Here is a 23,210-nt window from a genome sequence, read left to right as displayed (position 1 = left end):
TCCTCAAATCACCAGCTTAGGCCATCTTAGTGGGCCTATGTGTATAACATCTTCTGCAAAATGTCAAGATGGCTGCAAAGTCTGTGCTGCTTCTGGAAATTGCATTTCAGTCCTCATTTGTGAATACTCTGTGTTTATGTGAATAATTATGCTTCTGTGTCTTGCCTGAAAGGCCAGAGGATTAGCAACAGAAGAACAGTATGGCATTTGTCAGAGTAGAAGACTCAACATGACTTCCTTATTAGTAGGCTACATCTTTCGTAGTGTATTTAAACAAAATTACCTTTCAAAAATCCAGACAAGCAGGTTTTTACAAGTACTGAACTAGAAATATTGGTTTAGTGTTGTCTTGGTTATCCTAGTTGTCTGCTTCTCAAAGATTTACTCCTAGAAACTGATTTGAATTTCGGATTGCAAAGAAATATTAGTAGTCAATAAAAGCCTCTTTGTTTTTCATATCTAAAACACCCCAACACCCAATTACTAAGTAAAGTAGTAAACACTAGTAAATAAAAAGGGTGCTTGTAAATACTAGATGAATGAGTGACTGAGTCATCTTGATCCAGTTATTTGAATGACATGGTATATTCTTGACATGAGATGGTGACATCTCTAAAGACTACAATGATTTGAGATTTTATGATACTGAATATTTATGCTGTATCTGACCATTTTTTTCCAGTAGCAATAAAGCCTTTGACTTTTTCACAGAAGTCATTTGTTCTCTGCTTACAGATATGCAAAGCTGAAGCTGCAGGCATTTGAACATGACTGTGTATTAAGCTGGAAACAAATAAAACTTTGGACTTAATCTTTTTTTTTTTTTTTTTTTTTTTTTTTTTTTCCCTCTGCCTAGTGGACAGTCATCTTTGCCTAGAAATCACTTTGCTATTTCATACTCCTAACAACTGTTTTGGACCTTTCTGAAATCACCCTGCAGGCAATTCTGTTTGACTGACTCACTGATGTAGTCTTGGTATATCAGTAGATTAAACTAACAATGCCCATCTTTCTTACAGCCAGCGTGGCAAACTGCTAGGTGAAAATACTGCCAAGGCTCAGACATTTCTGGGTTTGTGGCTGTAATAGACTGTTGTTTCCAGAGCTGGTGCACAGCCGAGGCCACTGCAGGGGATGGGCAGGCTGTCAGGAGGAGGAGAGGCACACATGCCTGTGGATGCAACAGGCCCACCGTGTTACAACGTGATGCTCACCAGGGCTTGTATCCATGCAGGCTGTGGGCTTACACATCCTTCTTAATGCAGCTAAGAGCATTCTGGGCTGGCCAAAACTATACATATCTGTGTGCATACAAACACACGGAAGTGATCACAAACACAGATGAGCATATGAACAGGCTAACCACCATATGAACAGGCTAACAACCAGGACTCTGGAAAAAATTTTAAAAAGAGAATGATAAAAAAGATGGCTGTGTGTAACTGTGTGTAAAATAATATCAAAAATCTAGGGGACTAGGGATCTTTCTCCATCCTTTTGGGTTAGGACTACAGAGCACCAGCTACATCTCTGTACAAGACATCCACTTAATGCGTTTTGAGACCTAGCACGGGTTTCAATCTGCCTGTTTTATTTATAATTAAATATTAAGTAAATTCAAAGGGAGGAGTTGCTTCTCTTGTGAGGCTTTGTAGCACCTTAAGATCTTAAACTGTAACAAAATACACTTCAGTTAGCTCAGAATGGAAAGATGCCAGAATGGATTTAAGACACTTCAGCCAAGGGGCAATCCAACTAGCTGGTGGTTATGTCTCTAATTTCATATATGGCAGGCATAAGGCTGCCCTACTTTATATCAGCTTTTCTTAGTACCCCTTGTCCTGCCTGATGGAGTAATGGCACAAGCCTCAGCCATACCCTCTTTGTGCACATGAAATGGGGGGAAGAAAAAGGTGTTAGCATTTAATGCCTCATCCGCATCACATGGTGATTTAATAATTCTAGGATGAAAAAATCTGCAGAAAATCAGGGTTCTCTAAGTAACTAAGTTATTACACCTGCAATATAAGCCTCTTCACATTTGTAATTTTCAGTTACTCCATCTGTGAAAGTTATATTATTAGTTACTTATATACATGCCTTGTGAACACATTCAGTTAGAAAGTGCACAGCAGTTATATTGCTGTCTGAACTCTCTGCTGGAGAATTCAGCAAAATCCCTATGTGATTCAGGACAGGTGTAGCAACACCTATACTGCAATTCTTTCCCAATCCCCAGCAATGAGGGGTTTTTTGAAGGCACTTATGGCAGATGAGTATGGCTGTGAAACCATAGGGACTTGAGTATTCAGGAATAACTCAGATCAGTAAAAATTCACTTTCACTGGCTCCTGAGGCCCAGCAGCTACTTTCTGTGGATCTGGGCTGTGGTCCAGACTGAGTATTTGAACACGTGGATCATCTAAGACCTGCCTTTGTAGCAGTATTATATATCTTTCTCTAGAAAGAGAAATACATATATATGTGTGTGTGTATGTTTATGTAGGTATATGTATATATATAAATACATATATATACATATATGGACACATGGATGCATACGTATATGTACATGTATATATGTGTGTCTACACATGAAGGAGAGGAAGAGCTTAAGTTTCTAAAATCATGTATTTGTGATTAAATGTACATTGCCTGTGCTGATCCTTGAAGTTCTTTTCATAGAGATGTCCAACCTAGTGTGAATGGAAAAACAGAGCTTGCCTTTGTGCATTATGATCTGTTTGGAGAAACACTCCTATGTGCATTGTTTGTTGTAGTCAGCTGCTCCGAGTTTTGTACATGCTATAAAATGGAGACTTCTGATCCTTGCCACACAGCTTATGGAAGTTTTGTTTACTGAATGAGATCTTTGGGAGGATGATAATTAAGTATTCCTGCATGTTTGCTGCCTAGTTTAATTACTGTGCATTTGCTCAAATGAGTCCAGGTGATTTGCTTCTTGCCATCTAAGTCTCATTAAGAAAAGAGTAACTAATTGGAACCTCCTGTTTTTTTTTTTTTTTTTTCATTCAGTTTTTGTTTTCAGAACTTGTGTAAAGGCACGAGGGGGAGGGAAGGAATATGGAGCTGGGAGAGATCCAGGTACTCCACCTGTGTTTTCCAATAGTAAATCACAGAATGATGGGTCCCTCATGGCAGGCTCAGCTGTGGGCTCAGATGGGATTCACCCAGTCAGAATGTGACACCCCCCCCCCGCAGGAGACAGCCCAACCTCCCTGTGTCCCAGCCCCACCACTGGGCTGTCCTCATGGGGACAAGGCTTCTCCTTACCTCCAGTGCGAGCGTCTTGTGTTTCATCTTGTGCTTCTGCCTCTCACCCTCCTGCCACCCACCCCTGTGTCTCCTCCATCCCTCACGTTGGTTCTGGGGATGCTGTTGGGTGGCTCCAAAACTGTCCCTTCTCCTGGCTGAAGCATCTCCCACCCTGCAGCCTCTCCCTACAGGGCAAGGGCTCCAGCCCCATCATCTCAGTGGCCTCCTCTTACCTCCAGCCAGTTTCTGGGTGTCCCTCCTGGATTGAGCAGCCAAAACCAGACACAGACCACTTGTTGAAAGAATGGCCTTGTCTTCATCCTGTTTAACACCTCCTACACACCTTAAACAATATGTTTAACATACAAAAAATTGTGTTATGTTGTTTCTTTTCCTCTCTTATCTTTGTTTCATGCGTATATGTTTGCTAGTGTTTTCTCAAATCTTGTCTGCCTATAAGCACTGAAGAATCCATGCGGAGCAATCAGTTAAGCAGAAGTCTTTCAGGACCTAATGCATGAACTTCAGTTCTGTAGTTTCATAGATCTGGAAACTTTAGGCGGATTCAGAGGTCTCTGAATATGCATTTTTCCTCTTTTGATTATGTCTGCCATTTCCTAGATATTTCCCTCCTTCATCTTTTTGTTTAATTCATTTGGAGATTGTTCCTTTGAACATTTCCTTCCAACTACTCATTCTCTCTTTGTGTTTGCACTGGGAGCAACTTGCTTGTACTTTAAGTCTCATACTTCAAGCAAGGTCTTGAGAGTGATCAAAGTGTGGTCTTGCGGGAAAGGACAAATTGAAAAAAGAGAGGAAGATCATGAGCCAGTGACTGAAGGCAAACAGAGGGTTTTTTCATAATGTCTGTACATATACATGAACAAATTTCTCATGTGTATTTTTTTGGGGGGAAGGGGGGTAAAGCCAAACCATCAAGGAAATGATAAGCAGTTTAGATGCTGGTGTAACCAAGAACTATTTGATCATATAAATATAGTTCAACTGAGTGATGTTTTCCACCAGATGACTGGGAAACAAGAATTAATGCATTAGCATTCTGTAAGCAAAAGTAACAGGACAGATTGTGTTTTAGGAAGGATATTAACCGTGGTAAGAAGAGAAGACAGGCTTTATACTCATCTTTCAATAGAAAGAGGAAAATAAAGCTGACAGTCTTTTATACCCTGGAAAAAACTAATCTGTTTGACATAGTTCCCCCATGTTGTCCTTCCCATGTCTAGCAGCTCAGTAAATGGGAACCATCAGGATGCTTCTCTAGACATCTGTGTGAGAGCTGAGATAGATGGAAGGAAAACAAACCGACACCCTCTCTGTGAAAGGGCCTTAAAACTCCCTGCTTTCACAGTCTTCACATAGAGTGCTGTGCAACTGTGTCATCAGTGAAAATTAATGGGAACTGTGAATGCTTGAGTGACAGGTAAACTGGTGCAGGTAAACTGGAAGAAAGGTAAGGAGGTCTCATCTAGCAGTAATGTTCTTCAGAACTTTCCAATAGGTTGTTCTGGTTTGGTCATGACATAAGTAAAGTGGAATATTTAAAAGAGGCATTTCCAAAATTTGGTAAATCTCAAAGTAAAGATTTGCAAGGACAAACAAAGCTAACATTTTGCAGTTGCTCAGCATAAAGTTTGGCAGAAGAAAGTGGGGTTTTAAACTAAGATTACTTTCAGGCAAGAAATATTTGGTGCTGTGGATATTAAAGTTATTTCCCTAAATGCTGGTCATTGCTGGAGAGGCTATAAAGACTATCTCTGTTCATGAGGCATGCTATGAAGAACATTTCATAAGATGGGGGACTTTGTGAAAAAACATTGAGAATAGAAGGATATTTCTGTTTTCTATAAAATATGAAAAGACTAGAAGGACTCTCAACTTCTGCATCAAAATGTCAACATAAGTGACATTGTTGTCATTTATTTGAGAGTACAGTATTACTCTGTGGATGTGGATACAATCCGCAGGCTTCTCAGAGAAACACTTGACCTAGCATGAAGGGAGTTGTCTATCCTGAAAAGAATATAAAAATGGAAAATGTGATGTTTCCTGTCTAATAGAGGAGATGGTGAAGTGCGATGAGATCGCTCAAAGAGTGAATGTGTGACTGAAATTTCTTTCTTACCACAGAAAAAAGGAATGGCCTAATCCTGCAAAAGATTGACTGTGAGGCATTCATTTTCAAGCCATAAAACAATCAGAAAAAAAAAAAAAAAACAAACCCAAAAACAGTAGTGAGGTCAAATGGCTAAATAGTCAAATGACAAGGTTAAAACAGTGCTCATGAGAACTATGGGCTGAGCAGATCACTTAGAGGGTGCAGACTTGTAAAATCTTTACTGGCTGAACAAGGAAAGGCAGATGGAACAAAACAAGTAAATAATTAAAAACTAATGTCACAAACACATCTGATTTTGCTTCGCCTGTACTTTAGCATTCTGTTGCAACTGCAGAGCTGCCAGCACCTGAATGAGTGTGTGTCCACATAGTATGTGCAGTGCTTTATTTATAATGTTCATTAGATATTTACTCCAGGTAGATACCCCAAGAGAATGTACGATAAATATTTCTGTTTGTGTCAAATTTAACAATTTTTCATGGCCTCTCCTCACTAAAATACACACGCATGCACATACACACGTGCACACATGCATGCCCAAGATGGCACTTCCCTTTCACAATGGATGAATACCAGCTTTGTTTAAACAAATCTGGGCTGACAGATTGTTTTCAGCAATTACTGATTTCTAATATAATTTTCTAGTCTTAATGACACAATATCCTCCACTTTAGTACCTGGAAATATAAAAGAACACTGGCCACAGTGTAGTATGCTAACTTGTTGGCAAGTGTGATCTACACTTCAGTGGATTTCCAAACACTTCTCTGTGTTTGGGGTTACAGACAATAAATACAACACATCTTTTTAAAAAAATCTTTTTTTCCCCATGATTAGGAAGTTCAGATTTCTTCAGATTAGGAAATAAAGCAACCCTTCTGGATTTTTGGTAGTTATTTTCTACAGGCAATGTCAAGTGTTACTTACACAAAAGTGTTTATATTACATAGCATACACGTTCCAGCTGAGCATAGTCTCCTGGTGAGTGGCACTGTATTTAAGTGACAGTTTCTGCATTGCAAAGACTGTAAGTAGACAACATAGGCAAAGGGTTGTGGACCACAGAAACTCTACAGAAATCGTATGCTCTAGGGTTATCTATTTTTTCTTATTTATCTATGAGAAAGCCAAAGGTTCATCTCTCTGTGCCTCTGTTAGCTGTCTGCTACCATGCCTATGCAATAAGGGGAACAGCTTAGAAGTAGAAACAGTTCAAAAACCCAGTTGTTATGAGGTGTCATGAAGGCCTTTCCTCTGGAGTACTCATGCTTGTGCAAAAGGACTATGAGACTTGCAACTTCTTCTATTTATTTATGTGATAACTTATGTGCGTATTTATGTATAAACATTTCAGCAAGATAATGATATAGGTTTGTGCTAGTGATTGTTTGTCTCCCTTTTCCAGTTGATTTGTCTTATCATTCAATTTGTCTCCACTTTCAAGTCCTTTGGCTTTACCTTACTCTTCAACTAAACAATTTTGACTTAAAAGACTTTTTACTTCAGTCAGTATTTGGAAGAAAAATGTTGCATTTGTATTTATGGGAAAAATGGTATGTTCTCTTCCTGAAGTCAGGTAATCTACTTTAAATCCTAGAAAAAATAAGACACTGTCTTTTGGTTTTCAATCCAAACAAGCAGGTCAGATTAAAAGCTGTGGAGATCTGTCAGCCAGCTGATTAACGGTGAGCACTATATATTGCCCTTTCTTGCTAGTGTCTGCCTTCCAGCTAGAAAATTCAAATTAAGAACATACTGTTTTAAAGACAAAATCAGTTATCCGAACACATGCTTGGAAGCAAAGAGTGTTTCCTTGATATTTAATGCAATGTAGTGAGCAATTCCTCAGCTTCCACTGAACTGGGAAGCAGAGTTACCTCATCAGTACAGCACTGTGCCTGGCTAACGCTGCTATTCTGCTTCTGAATCCAAAGGCAGGTTTCCCACATAACCTTGGAGTTGTTACCACACATGTATTGTCTATAATTGTACTCTAAAAAAAGAGTTCATCTGCTCACAGCTCGCCTGTGTTGAAATTTCCCAGTCTGATTTGAAGGGATACCAAGTAAGAAAATCTTAAGTTTTCCAGGGCTCTGTCTGAAGCTCCAGCTGGGAGTAGGGTTTAAGCAACTCCAAGTGTAATAATATTTGGTCTTAGATCAGCAAAACCCTGAGTAAAATTGTGTCCTCTCATTGGTGATGCAGATATTTGCTCTTATTTCTCTTGTTGTCCATGACAGTTCTGTGCTTAGAACAAATGAAATCTGTGCTTTAGACGCACTTTGTGCAGATAATAAATAAACAAAATGAAAGTTTCTTCTGCCTAAACAGGGCAGAAAAATAGTGATTTTTATCACTGTGAGCATTTTTATTAAAAAAAATAATTTCCATTTTGAGAATTTGTTGCTCTGTAAATTACCATCTCTTGGTTACACCTTCTCACGATATAAACAGATGGTTTTGATTTGCTGTGGTAAGATCTTCCATAAATGTTATCATCATTTCTTACTGATAACAAGTGCGCAGATATCTTCCTAAAAGTCTTCTTTTTAACATAAGCAATAGGACTAATGTGAGTATAAATCTGATTTGCAATTATAATCAAAAGAGTCTTCGAGTCCCTCATGTGGTGACTCATGAAAATTGCAGCTCAGAAGGGAGTACAAGTTTTTGCAAAGAACAAAATATTTTGAATGCAAGGACTGACCAGAAAACCAGATGGTTTAAAATCATGGCTGTTGGCTATGGAATGTACTTTCTATTTCTTTTAAATACTGTCACAGTTAGACTTTTACTGTGTGAAGTCATTAATTACTTCTTTGGAGGCTCTGTTCTGGTATCGGAAGGGTCGGGTTAAATGTATTAGTGGTAGCATATTATGCCTCAGAATTTTAAGTGGCAGTACGTAGGTTTATCTTTACAATTAATCTGTGTTTCAGAATAAATTGAAAAGGGGGTGCATGCTCCTCTTACTTTAAACCTAACAACTATTTCATGTGCATTTTCACACAAGGTTCATGCTTACGACAAGTTGTTTTTATAAGACTTTGTGGCGTTTCTCTCAGTGAATCTTCTACTAACAAAAGAATTTTTAAAAATTTAACTGTGCCCCAAAGTTATCCTTTTGTATTTTACTGTTGCCTGATATCTCTTAAGGATACTACACTGTATTATTTTCCTACATAAAAGCTAGCAGCTGGGTCTTGGTGGGAAACTGGTCCTAGGGGTGGTGCATTTTTGTTTTGCTGTGCTTTCAGTTTGTCGATGTTGGCTTAGTACCACCATGCGCCGTTACCTTCTTTATAGCTGAAAGCTGATGCCCTGCATGAGTGCTTCTGAGCAACTGTGGCTATGTGCAACTGAACAAAAGACTGCCTGGTGATGCTGAAACCATGCCTTTCACACATGCCTTTCTACACCAGAGAGGGTTTCAGATGAAGTTCTGGATATTTAAGGACTTGTGCAATTACTATCTGGTAGCTTTTTTCATCACAGCTGCTATTCATCTGCTCAAGTCTGTTCTTTCCCTCCTTCTTATTTTAACATTAATCTCTCCCATAACCCCCCGAATAATTAGTACACAAAAATTAGACTGTGAAGAAATCCAAGTTGCTCTTCAAAGAGAGAATGATAAACACAGATTTCACCTGTATCCTTACCAGTGCCTTTCCTTCATTTGTATATCACGCTATGAAACCTCCATGAATTAATTCAGTAACAGAATGGATCAGTACAGTTGGATCAGAATTGATACAACCATGTTGTTCATATTGCTTTCATTAACTAAAAATTTTGTTTCTGGTCCTTGGAAGAAAAATTTATAAATATTGTTTGTCACCTGGGAAGAAATCACTCCGAAATGGCTACTATCTCCATGGTTCATTTTAAAATTTTAGGCATGCTAGCCACAGTACAACTCAGTGTTATAATGTACCTATTCAAGACAGAGATTAAAACAAAACCCAAGCTCTTCTGGCTGAAGCTGCTCAAAATTCCCTAACTTCTTTGTGGAGGAGATAAAGAAGCTCCCCCACCTCCTGCTGTGTGCTGCATCCCTTGCCCCTCTCCTGGCTTTGCCAAATTGGCACATGCCAAAGGCCACATTTCTCTCTGGGATGTGTGTCTGTGTGCTACTTGCACTGAATACAAACTGAGAACAGGACCTGGCTTTGTGGTCTGGCTCGTACAGCATCTAATTGCAGCCAGGCCCCCGCTGTGACCTCAGTGAGACTTAGCTGACAGTTCATGATCCACTTTAAATATATGCTTTGGAAATGATAAAAAGTAAGCCAAACCAAAACAGTTAAACAAAACAAAAAACATAACTGTGTATGCACAAGGGGAAATACAAAGGGAGTTTTACAGGTAGGCTTTACTAATCTGTGCTGTACTACAATGCAGACTGTTCTTAAGGTCGTTTTCATAATGGCTGCATTTACACAATTCATGAACCTTTCTGCTTTGCAACACTTTTTAATAAGGAAGTCTGTTTTGCAGAGCTTTCAGGAGTTAATGTGATTTTTAAACTGCTTTTTCTTCTTCCCAGGTAGTTAATAACATGGATTCCAACATTAAAAATGGAGGTCTATAGCTATTAACAAAGCAGTATACTTTTATGTAATATTTAGCAAAAATAAGGCAAATTTTAAGCAATTCTGTCCATGTCAACAAACTTTTATTGGTAGTTCTCTATAACTAGGAAGACAGGGAGGCTCTTAAACTTGCAAAGTTGAAAAGCCTTCTAAAAAATAATCTAATGTATGATTGGGGTATTCAATTCACATGCTTCTTCTGTGCAGTCTGCTGGGAGGAAGGAAAGTCATGTCTGCCCTTTACAGAATTGGAGAGGCTGACGTTCCTGTTGGAACTGCACTGCATCTTTTCACCTGTGTAATCATATTTGCCAGGTACTTGTTGCAGTGGTACTGAGGAGGCAGTTCTGACATATGTGCCTTTGAAGTGGGAAAGCACTTGGACTGTAATGACAGCCCATGTTACAGTTTTACTGAGCCAAGAGTAGGAATGCATTTATGTGATAGATAGCAATTACTTCAGAGAGACAATCACTGTCTGCTGAAGCCCTTAGTAATGCATGGCTTAAAAAGATAATGCAACCATATTGTCTAACCATATCTTCCTTACAACTGTAAGAAGAAGCTGTTGATAGTATGATAAGAAAACTTTGTGTTTTATCTCAGCCATGTGACATTTAAACATAACTTTTTAGCAGCAATAACTTTATATAGTCATAAAGATTTAAAAAATGAGGGGTTGAATTTATTGTCTTCACAACTATCTACTTAAAAAGACTGTCTCAGAAAATGTACTTTCAGGTTCACTTTGGACTGTTTTTTCTTGGTTGTGCTCTTTTTTATTCCATGAAAAAAAAAAATGTGGAAGGATGTCCACTTCGATTTCTCCTACTGATACTGCAGGAGAGGACTCTAGCATATTTTTCTCAGCAGCATGTTGAGACTAGAGAGAGTGGAACCTCTTCAGAACAGGAAGCCTCTGCTCTTGACTTTATATTTGATGGGCAGTGTTATTTATTGCCATAAATTTTGTCATAAACACTGTCGTAAAAGAAATATGTTGTCAGAGAATAAGACTTGAATAATTTGGGGCAAGGCAACGTTTAGAATTCTTAATAAATATTAGAGTACTTGACATTACTGCTGATAACTTAGAATTGTAATCACTGGGTTAGACTTGTTGCACTGCATATTTTATTTGTTTCTTTCCATTTCAAAGGGGGATTTTACAGATGAGCATAGAGCCATGAAGTATGGATGGGGAGATTTAATCAGTGCACACGGGAATGTACTATACCACCAGATTGCAATTATTATACCATTTCCACTTTCTTTAAAAGTTCTTACTCTCAATTATTTGCTAGCAAACAAATGAGTAAACTAATAATAATGCTGGGGTCTTAGTCTTGCTTCCGTAATAGATGGCTCAGAAAAGATCCTTTGTAATTCAGTCTCAATACCATATGTCTCTGCTGACATTAAAGTGCTTAGTTCCAAATGAGTTGGCTTCATTCAAGCATCTTAATTCAAAAGTGGATGATTAGATCTTAATCTAAAAACCTATTAGAATGTAAGCAGCACTTACGTTGCTGAAAGGTATTAAAGGAACAGCATAGTGTGGTTGCAGATAAATCCTCTATGTCTAGTACTGATTGGTTAAACCTTGTTTGATCTTCAAACAACATTAAAAACTATATGAAATGTTCAAAGTTGAAGTTGCATAAGTAAACCTCCAGTATATCTTATGTGAAAATAAATTTTGATGGCTTTTTGAGAGATGGGGAAGCTCAGATACAAGAACCGGTCACTTTGTGAACAGAAATAACATAAGATGTTTTAAAGAGCATGCAGACATTTTATCTTTTAGAACTGAAGTGTGTTTTAATCAGTAAAACATGGCAAGAATAATAAATAACTCCAAAAAACTTTATTCAGTCACTCTTTGGCATGGTAAATAGCATTTTTAGTAATCCTGCAAGTTGTGTTTTTTATTTTATTTTTCATCTGCAGAGCAGTGCAAATTATATAGTGAGCAAAAAAACCCAAACAATCCTTGTGTTAAGTGAAAAGAATTATTGTCTGATTCCTTACTGAATAAAACTCAAATACTGAAAGTAAAAATTTCTATTTTGGGGGACTGATTTATGGCACAATTTAATTCTGTATGTGACCAAGGTCACACTAAATTTATTTTCCAAGTGATGTCTTTTGCCTCCAGGCCTATGACAGAAATAGGAGAAGAAAACAAATATATGAATAACCTTGAAATCTTACTTGTTTTATAAAATACTTAATACAAATTTCAAAAATAATAACCAAATTTCAGAACTAGTACTGTGATTTGTGGGATATAATTTGGTGACTTTTTTGAATGCCTGGATTTGACCATGTTTTCAAAAAGGATCACAACATACAATTTTTCAAGAACTCCTCCATAATAGTCTGAATAACTGTGTGAGTGCTCACACTTTGCTAGTGGTCATGTTCCCTCCAGTAATGCAGTATATGTTTAGAAAACTGATGAGTGTGTGTTATAGCCATCTAAAATTTAATTTAACTCCTTCATGATGGATTGCCTTTGCATATATATAGGAATCTTTTAGGGTGAAATATTGAAAAAAAAAGGTAGGAAAAATATGATTAAAAGTATAATGACTTGCTTTGAGTTTGTCTTGATGGTGCTCACTTACTGATGGTTCTTTGACAGTTTCCTTGATGTTGATGTGTCCTCATTCCTTGCTACAGAAATGTCATCCAGAATTCTGGAGAAAGTGGTGAACTATTATACCCACTGCTGTAATGGAGAAGGGGAAATAGGAAATATCTTTGCCGGTTATAGTAAAAAGAAAGGGATTTAGGACATACGTACATGTGAAAAAGACATCAACTTAAAAAACACTTTTATAAATCAACTCTGTTGGGGAGGCACAGTCTTCCTGGTGAATGAACGCTGTGCTTTCTTCTTCCCTTCTCTGATGTTCTCATTTATTAAGTAGAAGTCAGTAAGGGACCTCTGCTGTAGTTGAAAAGAACACAACTTCCATCTATAAGTAAGGAAAAAAGTCAAAGAGGTCTGTGCTGCTACAGGGTTTGAGAACCCATTCTCTAGCCCATTTCTGTTAGGATGCTGAGATGCTGCAAGTGAGGGTAACCAAAAGCAGCTGTCTCTGTCCCTGTGCTTGTAAATATCACCGCTGCCAACTTGTGGCTCTGGAGATGCAGTCCTGGACCTGTGTGCCACTGGATCACCCAGCAATGAAATCCTGCTTAGGACCCAGCCTGGAAGCCAAACACAGTTCTCTCAAGTTGGCCACAGCACACAATGCAGAGTTGAGGCCTCAGCTCATTTGCATCGGCTGTAGGAGTAGACAAATACTGATCCACCATACCAAAGTCAAGCATCTGTGTTTTGGGGCTGATTTGAACAGTCTGAGTGCGCTCACAGCACACAGACATGTTGCAGCCTATGGCCATGGTATTCGTCCAGCCGTAAGGATTACACAGCTGCGTATCATGGACACGTGACCTGAGATTCAGACAAGTTGATCATAGTCAGACCAAGAAGCATTTCACCCATCTACCTCAGCAATTCACATCATTATTGATCAGTGTTTCCATGAAAAAAAAAAAAAAAAAAAAAAAAAAAAAGAAGCTCTTTTCATTCTATTTTCATCACCCTTCTGTTCATGTATTTGCTATGGTCCGGTACAGGACCTAGGCTAACATTGTGCTCCTCAGCTGTGTCACAACAAACCCCTGCATAGATCCTCCATCCACCTGTCCCATTTGGATACATATGCATGAGAAAATTAACTCTATCAATATCTGCTGTAATGATGAAATTAGATAAATTGATACAATAATGTGAACATGCCTCCTTACAGACTGCCTTGTTTTGAGTAATCCTCTGAACATGTACTGGATTACAGGATGAAATAAGTACATGAAATAATTAAGCTAATGGGGAAAGAGAGAGTAGTGGTGAGAGGGAAGACTAGAGCGTGAGTAGTAATGCATGAATTCACATTCCTTGAGACCTGCAAAAGGCAGAGGAATCATGGAAGGTATTCAATAATCTTTGACAGCAACGGGAGCTGATTTTCATCCCAGAATTGAACTTTAGGAATTAGCTTGTTTCATAACTTCAGAAAATGCATATTTTCTGTAGGTTTAAGATGAATGCTCCTATGGCAATGTTCAGGAACAATAAAGAATTTGCAATCTAAAGGATAGATATTACCTAGCCAAAGGGGAGGATCTGAAAAGTAGGGACATACTCTTTCTGTTCTCAATGAAAAAAGCATCCCACTACCTTTCAGTTTTTTGAGTGGGAATTCTGCTTGACTTAGGCCTTCATTTCTAACAACCTACTTACTTATCTGAATTTGCCCTTGGTGACTCTTTGGTCTTCTCTCCTCAGCCAGCTTTCAGTTTTGGGGGTTCCTCTCTCTGGCGGTAGCATTATCACTTTCACGCTGGCGGTGGCTCATGGCAGAACCAGCAGCTGCCATTTCCTGACGATGTGACTGGAGCTGACGGCTGCCTTGGTGCTGCTCCCAGCCCTGACTCACCGTGCGGGCAGCACCCGCTCACACACAGACACTTTCAGTCCAGGGTAGCTGGATTGTGTGGCACTACAAGCTCAAACCCAACTGAGCCTGTAAATTTGGGCTGGAAATACCCCCATACAGATTGCAGGGTAATTTACTTCAGTGCTATCCTGTGGCCCTCTGTATCCTACCCCTCTCACAAAAGGCACAAAGAGATTTCCTTATGGCTCACGGTGAAAGAAAGATAAAGCAGTTCTGCTTATAATAACAAAAAGATTGATGAGATGGATGTACCCTCAAGTCCTGGAGGTGCCTTGTGCTGATCCTCAGCACTGATGATGCCCTGAAAATCTGGCAAGCTAAGATTTACAAATTCTCACAGCTGAAGCTGCATACCCCTGTGGATCCATCCCTTCCACTTGTGGAAACATGAGGCAAATTGCTCCTCCAGAAAGGTGTATGGAGGACAATGCTCACCTTCCTTTGATGGGGAGAGCAGAGATAAGAGCTGTAATGATCAGCACATCTCAGAGCTTGTGAAGCTTGTCCCTGTTATAGCTTCTGAGATTTAAAAACCAAAGGCATGACCTCCCAGACTGACAAGAGGGTATGAGAACTGTGTCAGTTCTGCTCTCACAGGAGTACATCAAGACTAATGTTTTATCTCCTTAATGTTTTTTTCAGTGCTTCTTAGAAAGCATCCACAATAAACTTAGACAGATCAAATACCTCCTTCGTTAATGAATATGTAGCTGAAAACTGCTATCAAGGTAAGTTTGGGATAACAACAGTTAACATGTTTAAAAGTTATCAGACCCTAGCTCAGTTTTGTTAGTTTGATTGCCTTGCTCATTATTATCTCCTGGTAAGTAGTTTCAGTTATCCTTCAGTGTTTATCACTGAGCTGAATGTGAGATGTGGTTTATCTCTTTGTAAAAGGGTGTTTTTGGCAGACTTACCTACCATGCAAGTCTAAGTACACAGAAAATACTGCCATATTGAAAACTGAAAAAAGCACAGAGAACAAGTTAAAATGCAGCATAGTGGAAAGAACTGGCAAATCCTGGCTTTTAAAAAGATATTTCCTATTTTTTATCATGGGAAGTGAGAGTATGGTGCTGACCAAACTACGAAACTGCCTAACGGCCATACAAGTCATGTGTTTTGCAACAGTTTGGATACACACATGGTAGTCTCCTGGTTTTAGGTGTAAGTATATTGTTGTGTTACAATAAAAAAAAAAATATAAGGAACATTATTTATACAAAATCCTTCAATTGGATACACCTCAACTAATTGACTAACAGTAGAATGTTAAATGGGAAGTTGTAGTTACGTGCTGTTTATAGGTAAGTGTAACGTGTGTTTGACAGCAACAGAACATCCTGAGACCATTCCTATTCTCAGTCTATTTTTGGAGGCACAGGGAAATTTTTCTCCCCTCCCAGGGTATTCGCTCCGCACCCTTGAGAAGAGCTTACAGATTCAGGAACTAAATTAGGGAGAGAGCAGTACTAGTTAATGCTCTGCCTCAGGTAAGCCACAATGCTCATTTGGATCATTCATTTTGATTTCCATGTTCTACTTTAATATTATGCAAAAATGTAAAGATCAAGAGTAGTTTCAGAAAAAGATCCCACCTGTAAACATCTTCAGGTGTAGGAAGATAATCTGCATGAATATTCAGTGAGATGGAGAATTTTGCAAGAGGATAAAAGTTACAAAATAAAGGAACAACAGATGACATGTTCATTTGTACCAGAAATTGACTGTATGAAATGTCAGTGCAGGTTTTGGCTGCTTACCAGAAGCATCAGATAACAGGGCAGGAAATCACATTTACTGTATAGTCTCTGGAATTTTGCGGTTTGAAAGGAGAGATGTATCTACTTTATTTGAATGCTGACATGAGTGTGCCACTGGTTGAAGCTTGTGCAAAGTGGGGTGAAAGCCAGGCAACTACAATTTTCTCTTTATTGAGACAGGAGGTGTGTTGCAAGACCTATTACACAGCTGTGATTGGATACACGTAATGCTGATGGTATGGGATTTTGCTACTTTGAAGATTTCAGCTGTGTCACTTCTTCCCTTTGTTCTATTAAAGTCTGTATTGAAATATACATTGTTGGAGATGTGGCCATGCTAGTTTAGATATTTTGCTGTTCCTGTAAGCAGATAGAGAGTTCTGGCAGAAGAATGCATGAAGTGTTTCATTCACTCTAGGCTTTTGGCTACCAGAAAGAAACTTGAAATCTGCAGGAAGGGAAAAGAACAACAGAAAAGAAGAATAAAATCCTGAAGACAGACAGCAAATTGTTAATGAAGAGAATTTATGTGGTTTTGGCTAAGGGAAAATGCTAGACATTGCATAGTCATTTGTGACTGAGTATGGGGGGTTCACAGAGCAAAAGAAAATCATCGTAGCATGGATGCATTTGAATAATAGGAATCATAAGATGACTTTTCTGGACTAGGAATCTTTGTGTAGGAGATCACACAGAAAATAAGAGTGGTTGCAATACTAACAGAAGTAATATTAACAGAAGAAAAAAAACTGCTCGTTGTTGGCAAAGCTGTCTAACGAATTGCTAAAGAGCCTTTCCAGCCCAGGCTTTACTTCTAATGGGCATTAATTGTATTTTCCACCTATACACGTATTAAAGTGAAGTTCAGTGCAGAATCTGCTTGAGAAAGGTACCACAGCCAAATGGCAAACCCATACTCAACAGAGAAAGCCCTGGTTTCTCTATATCCTTTTATAGCAAAAGCCCAATCTGCCTCAAAGTACTCTGTGTCAGAGGCTCAGCAAAATGACAGCCCTCTAATCAGAAAGAGGAGTAGGCTCACCCTTTCCCGGAGCTATGTGTGATGTTCCCTCACCCTTCCTGTACACCCTTTGACAGCTTTAAAGTTCACTCTTTTCTGGGAGGTGGGAGCTGAACTCTGGTGAAAGCTGCCACTGTAAGGTGAGAGGTGTGAGATTTGCCATGTAACTCACTCGTGCAATACAAAGGGCTCTGCAAGGCTCATGCAGAGGTCAGGGGAGTGTCCCTTGCAGGTCAGAGAAGGGGAACAGACCCTGCCTTTGAGACCAGTCCATACAGCTGGTATATGCCCACATGGAGTGGTGATGACACTGAACCAAAGGCATTCAGCAGTCATTTCAGCAGAGACTGTTTGAATGCCCTGCATGTATGTAGGAATAGAAAACCCCTATGCCTTGTGATTGTAAAATATTGCTTCATCAGAATCATCTACATATACCACACCAGCACTGTGCAAATGATGGCACCAGTCCAAGGGAGCAGAGAAGAATTCCTGATGCTGGTCTGAATGGTTTGTAATACTTAAATGTAATTTTATCTCTCCCCTTCTTTCCTGTTCATTAAAAATACATTCAGAGAGGATGGGAACTGTAAATTTTGTAAGTTAGCTCTGCAATGAAAACTAACAAATGGATATACAATGGCATTCACCTTCCCTTACAAGGATGTTGTGTGTTGCTGTCTAGACAACATCAGAACTCCAGTTGTGCATTATTTCCTCAAAGCAGCTTCTCTGATCTGGGTGATGACTGTGCCTCCTACGAATGCTAACTTTCAGTGAATGTCCTTATTGTTGCTGCATCAAAAACTCTTTAATCCTTTATATTTTTAAAGGCAAAGAGCCTGGAGCCAAATATTGTCAGCCTGTAATAAATTCTGTTTTATTTTTACTGAGACAAATCATTCATATGCATGTGTGGGGGGATGGGCTTTCCTGCCTGAAGACATCCATGAGCAAAGCGCCAAAAACAGAAAATGCCAGTAGAATTCTGTTTCTAGTAGTAAAAAACTAAGAGACTTTTTCACTTGTACATCCCAAAATGTTTTGCTATGACAAGTGCCTACTGTACAAATGGAAATAAGCATTTAAAAATGTTTATTCAAGATCATGTTAAAAGCTGGTGACAATTTAAACTACGTAATTTAAAGAGAATATTAAGCCAATTTTGGGCTTTGACCTAGCACCCAAGTCTTCTCGATCATGTGGTCAGAATAGACATTTGAACTGCATGAAGTTTCTCTGGAGAGTCGTGGAGATTGCCACTCAAAATTAAATAGAGATGTTGTGTCTCTGATCTTTAAGATTAGGAGAAATATCCTTTCTGGTAGAGGTAGGTATGAAACAGACTGGGAAACCCAGATATACAGTAAAAGTAGGTAGAGGAGAGACTCAGTCAAGGTCTCCTGTTTCCTATGTGGGTCTTGATCTACTTGGCTGTGGGTGTGGAGAGGTTATCTCTGTATCAGGTTTTTCTATCAAGTGTTACCCTTGCACAGCTAATTCACTACAGAGGCAAAAAGCATAAACTTCAGGGCCTGACGCTGCAGGCACTCAGCTAAACACAGGTGAGTAGCCTGGAGGCTAGTCCCATTAAATGCTTGCTTATGCTAATAGTAAATGGAAGAGTTCAGACTAGAGACACTAGGTTAGACTCATTTTACATTAATTAATAATCTAATAAGTAAAGAATCTCCTTGGGAAATGAAGGGGGGAGAAGGAGAGGGGGAGAGAGTGAGAGGCTGTTTGTATATTCTTCAAGTCCTCCCTTCTTCCAGACCTGTCCATGAACCTGTTGGCTACTGGGAGAGAGGGGGGCCTCAGAGAGGAATCTCTTATGATTACTTTTCATTTCTTTTGACCAGGTTTTACCAGAACTGAATACAAGAAATGTTCTGTCCAAAACAGACATCTTAACATAAAAAAGTCATTATTTTGAAAGATTATTATTTTTAGATAAAAAAGGCAAACATCAAGCAACTTAATTAAAAAAAAATCTGCAAATATTTTGAATGCCTTCTCAGTTACATGGGCGAAAATTTCATAGATGTTTTCTGAGCCCAAGTGGAGGTAGCAAGGCTGGGGTCAGGAGCAGAGAATCACACAACTGTGTAAATACTTCACAAGGTTTGCCCTTGTGCACTAACCTTCTGGAGAAAAATAAGAAACACTTTACTAATAACTAAATAACATTTCACTTATAGAAATTATTAAAAAAACCTATGCGAACAATGGTAAGATGATTAGAGACTGGGAGGAAAGTAGTATCAGTGTAGTACAATCAATGAAACGATCATTTTTTACCCAGTGGTTACTGTTTGTTATATCATCTCAAAGATTTGTGTACCGATCTTAAGTTCCAAAGGTTTGTGGATGTGATTGATAATATTTATTTATTAGAAATTGTATTTTATTCTCATGTGTATATAGGTCTGAAATAAAAACACTTTATCAAATGACTCCAATTTAGCAAAAAATGCGTTAGACAACTGTACAAAAAGACGTAACTAGAAGTGTGTTTTTGTTTATCTGAGACCCAGATTTAAAGCAGTCACATGAAAATTTTTTATGTGAATCTATCATACCTGTTTCACTGCAGTGAAAAAAAGGCACTCCTATGACTGCTATGGAAAGTGACACTGTATAGTAGAATAATACAGGTTCCAGAGTTTGCAAGGACCCTGTCTCATCATAGTTGCAAACATGTTATCGATGATTTATAAGACAAACCACATTTAAAATCTTCTTCATCTCCTGACTATCATACTATAAATCACTCACCCCAAGGAGTTCTGCAGTAATTTTCACTTAATCCCCTTACTCCGAAGGGGAATGCCATGGACAGAAACCTCTATCTATAATATTTACTAAACTTCTGTCTTTAGGGGAAATCTGTATGTTCTGAGGAACTGAAACAAAACTGAAGTTGCTGTTGTTTCAGGACAGGTAACCAGTATTAACAAGATCCAAAACTTAAAAGACCATGGCTATTTAAGGTTCTAGGTAGGGAAATGAAGTAAGTGTTCTGAGAGCTCTACTTCCACAGGTCTACAATAACAAGAAATGTCAGAGAAGTTACTAATGAATTGGGTTTTTTTCCAGACCTGTTCCACCTGCCTACACATGCATGATGCTGAACAATGTCATCTTTGAAATGCATTTATGCTCACATGCAGGTGACTAGGTGATGGTACTGTCCTGTTCACTGTTAAGACCTTTTGGACTGATTTCAGCCCTTACCTAGCCATTCTTCTGGACCACAGTTTTCAATGTTTTTCAATTAAGATATTTTCAAAACAGAAAAAAAGAAAAAAAAAAAGGAAATTTGCAGTAATAAAGAACACTTGAGACACTATCCTGATAGTGGTTGTTAAATGCTGGTGCTCAGTTTCTTTGTCCTCCTTATTCAAGGTCTTTGGAGTACTGGGGACTACCATGAGATTTACCATGTCAAAGCTTTTACTCAGAAGTGGCAATCAATGTCCACCTCTTCAGAGATCTATTTAGAGTTCAGAGGGCTTGGAGGATGGTGAGGGAAAGGGAAAAAGGCCTTCCCGTACTGTGACTTCTTATGGCTGACAACATATATGTGATGGCTTTACAGGTAACGTTCACACTGTAATGCACAAACTGTGCTAGAAGGGATTGCTTTTTCCAGTCCTTTTTCCTTGCCAGAAGATTTAACAGCTTATTCTGCTGACACCTTCTTTCCAGACAGCTGTGGCATGAGAACTGAAAGACACAGATGGAAAGGGGAGATAAGGAGAGTCCTTATTTTTCTGTCATTGCTCATTTACACAGTTATGCTTAATTTCTGCTAAGTGTAATGGCTTTATGAGGCAACAGCAGACCTAAGTTGAGGGATCACATCACATGTACTGCTCCTGGCCCTGGTTTTCTTTCTTTCAGGCTTGTGACAGCAATGCAGTCCCTTAACAGAGGCCCAGGCTGTGTTGGAGATCAGGGAAGCAGCAGCCTTCCTGCCCTGTGGGAGGGTACACTGACCCTTGAGCAAAATGTTGTTTTGGTCACGCCAAGCCATCGGGCAAGGTTGTAGGGTGAGGTACAGCAGTCCAAACCATTAGAGAGCACCTTCTTGAGCTGTGTGCCCCCAGCAACCATCAGAAAGAGAGAGAGATGCTTTCTCCTTCCCCTCTGCACCCCCAGTGGCAAGGAGGACCCCCTGTGCAATGCTTTTCCCTAAGTCAGAGGCAGAGCAGAGTCTGTTTAGGAAATTTGCCTTTTAAAGGCCCAGCCTGATGTTTCTTTCCCACAGCCTACTTATGTATTAGTTCCCACCATGCAGACCTTCATCCAGAGTAAATCTACATCTCAGCATGTTGAAGACACACTGAAGACGTTTCAATGATCTTGTGTATGACAGCCAAGTAATTCTCTTTGTATGTCTTCCTCCTTCTTCAGAGACTGAGTGTGGCACTGTGGTGATGTTGCTGTGATCTCCAAGGCTATCAGCCAGGCAGTTTTTTAATTACACAATTAATATAACTGTGTGGAGGGTGAGCACAAGGAAAACAGGCTACTTGAGTGCCCTAGAGCTTGCTGCATTATTCTCTTTCCCCATGACAATCTCTATGTTGCATAGCTTGAATTTTGTTGGAGCTCTTATTTGAGAGAACTAACTTTTTTCTTGTTGCTGTGACTATTTGAATGTTGTTTACAGAGGTTTTTTGTATCTGAACACCTAACAAGGGGCAGGTACTTCTCAGCAGTTACTTCAGTATAACATTAATTGATGGTCTTAGTTGATAGAAAATAAATTCTTACTCCCCTTAGAGTTCGTTTGTAGTATTTGACCACCTCCTTCCACAGTAGATAATGCAAATTCTGGAAAACGTGGTTTTTATGTTCTGTGCTTATTGCAGTGGTAAGGAAGAGCATGTCCATCAATACAAGCACTTACATTAGAATGAAATGTACCTGGTTCAACCCAGAAAATGCAGTGTTCAATTAAGTAATTTTGTTCATTTGCCTAAATCTATGTCTGCAGCACACTGCCAGACTTTTCTGCTGTCATGACTTTGCCTTCCCCACCATTGATGAAATAGGAAAAAAAAATGTTCTTTCTGAAAAGAACTGGGGGACTGGAGGGGGTTAATTATAACTCTCCTGACCCTGTTTTTAAGCAATCCTGTTAAGCATGGATTATTAAGAGAAAGGAAAAGTAAGTCTGGAAGCAATTTGAAGACAGTAACATACAATTACTTGTAACAATGTTTAGAACCAGCTGCTGCTAATACTTAGTGTAGACTGCAGGTGGCACCATTTGTATAAAATTTTGGAGAGCACGGAGGAAAAAATTTGCCTCTTTAATTTCGAGTTTTCTGATAGCTTGCCGTGATCGTATAGTGGTTAGTACTCTGCGTTGTGGCCGCAGCAACCTCGGTTCAAATCCGAGTCACGGCAGGGAAAGGCACAACTTTTGAAGAGATGTAATTACTGATTGCTTACCAAACATAATCTATTAGTGATGTCTAAGACTAAGATGAGAAAGCAATTAGAAGCTCCGTAACTTTTACAAGAATGTTTTGCTAAAACAGTATGTGCCACGTATTAGTTCAGTAATTCTGTTGCCAAGTGGGATTTTTTTTTTTTAATTTAAATGTTTATGGATATTGTGATAAACACAGTGGCATAGTGAGCATGTAATTTTTTAATCATTACGGCTATTTAAGATCTGACCTGAGACATGAAGTCTGTTTGGTTTTGATCTTTCCTAGTTTTTCATAATATAAATCAGTCAGCCTGAGTTACTTGGAAATATGACAGTGGTAGATGTCTAAATCCTGCTTACCTAGGCATGAACTGCTGCTAGCAGAAGATCTTTGCTGGGACCAGAGAAGAGGAACTGTCAGTTGTCAGTGATTCCCTCTG

General features: G+C 39.0%; 1 protein-coding gene and 1 non-coding gene across 7 annotated transcripts in view; both read left to right on the top strand.

Moving 5' to 3' along the window:
* The window catches only part of NFIB (nuclear factor I B), a 277,174-nt gene that overhangs the window by 23,674 nt on the left and 230,290 nt on the right, over positions 1-23,210 (top strand). The window lies entirely within an intron of this gene.
* TRNAH-GUG lies at positions 22,671-22,742 on the top strand. Its single transcript has one exon. It is a non-coding gene; the product is annotated as a tRNA-His (tRNA).

Source organism: Tyto alba, unplaced genomic scaffold (genome assembly GCF_018691265.1).
Source record: "Tyto alba isolate M040663 unplaced genomic scaffold, T.alba_DEE_v4.0 Super-Scaffold_42, whole genome shotgun sequence".
Lineage (NCBI taxonomy): Eukaryota > Metazoa > Chordata > Aves > Strigiformes > Tytonidae > Tyto > Tyto alba.
The sequence above is the reverse complement of the archived record's forward strand: the minus strand, read 5'-3'. Positions and strand labels throughout refer to the sequence as shown.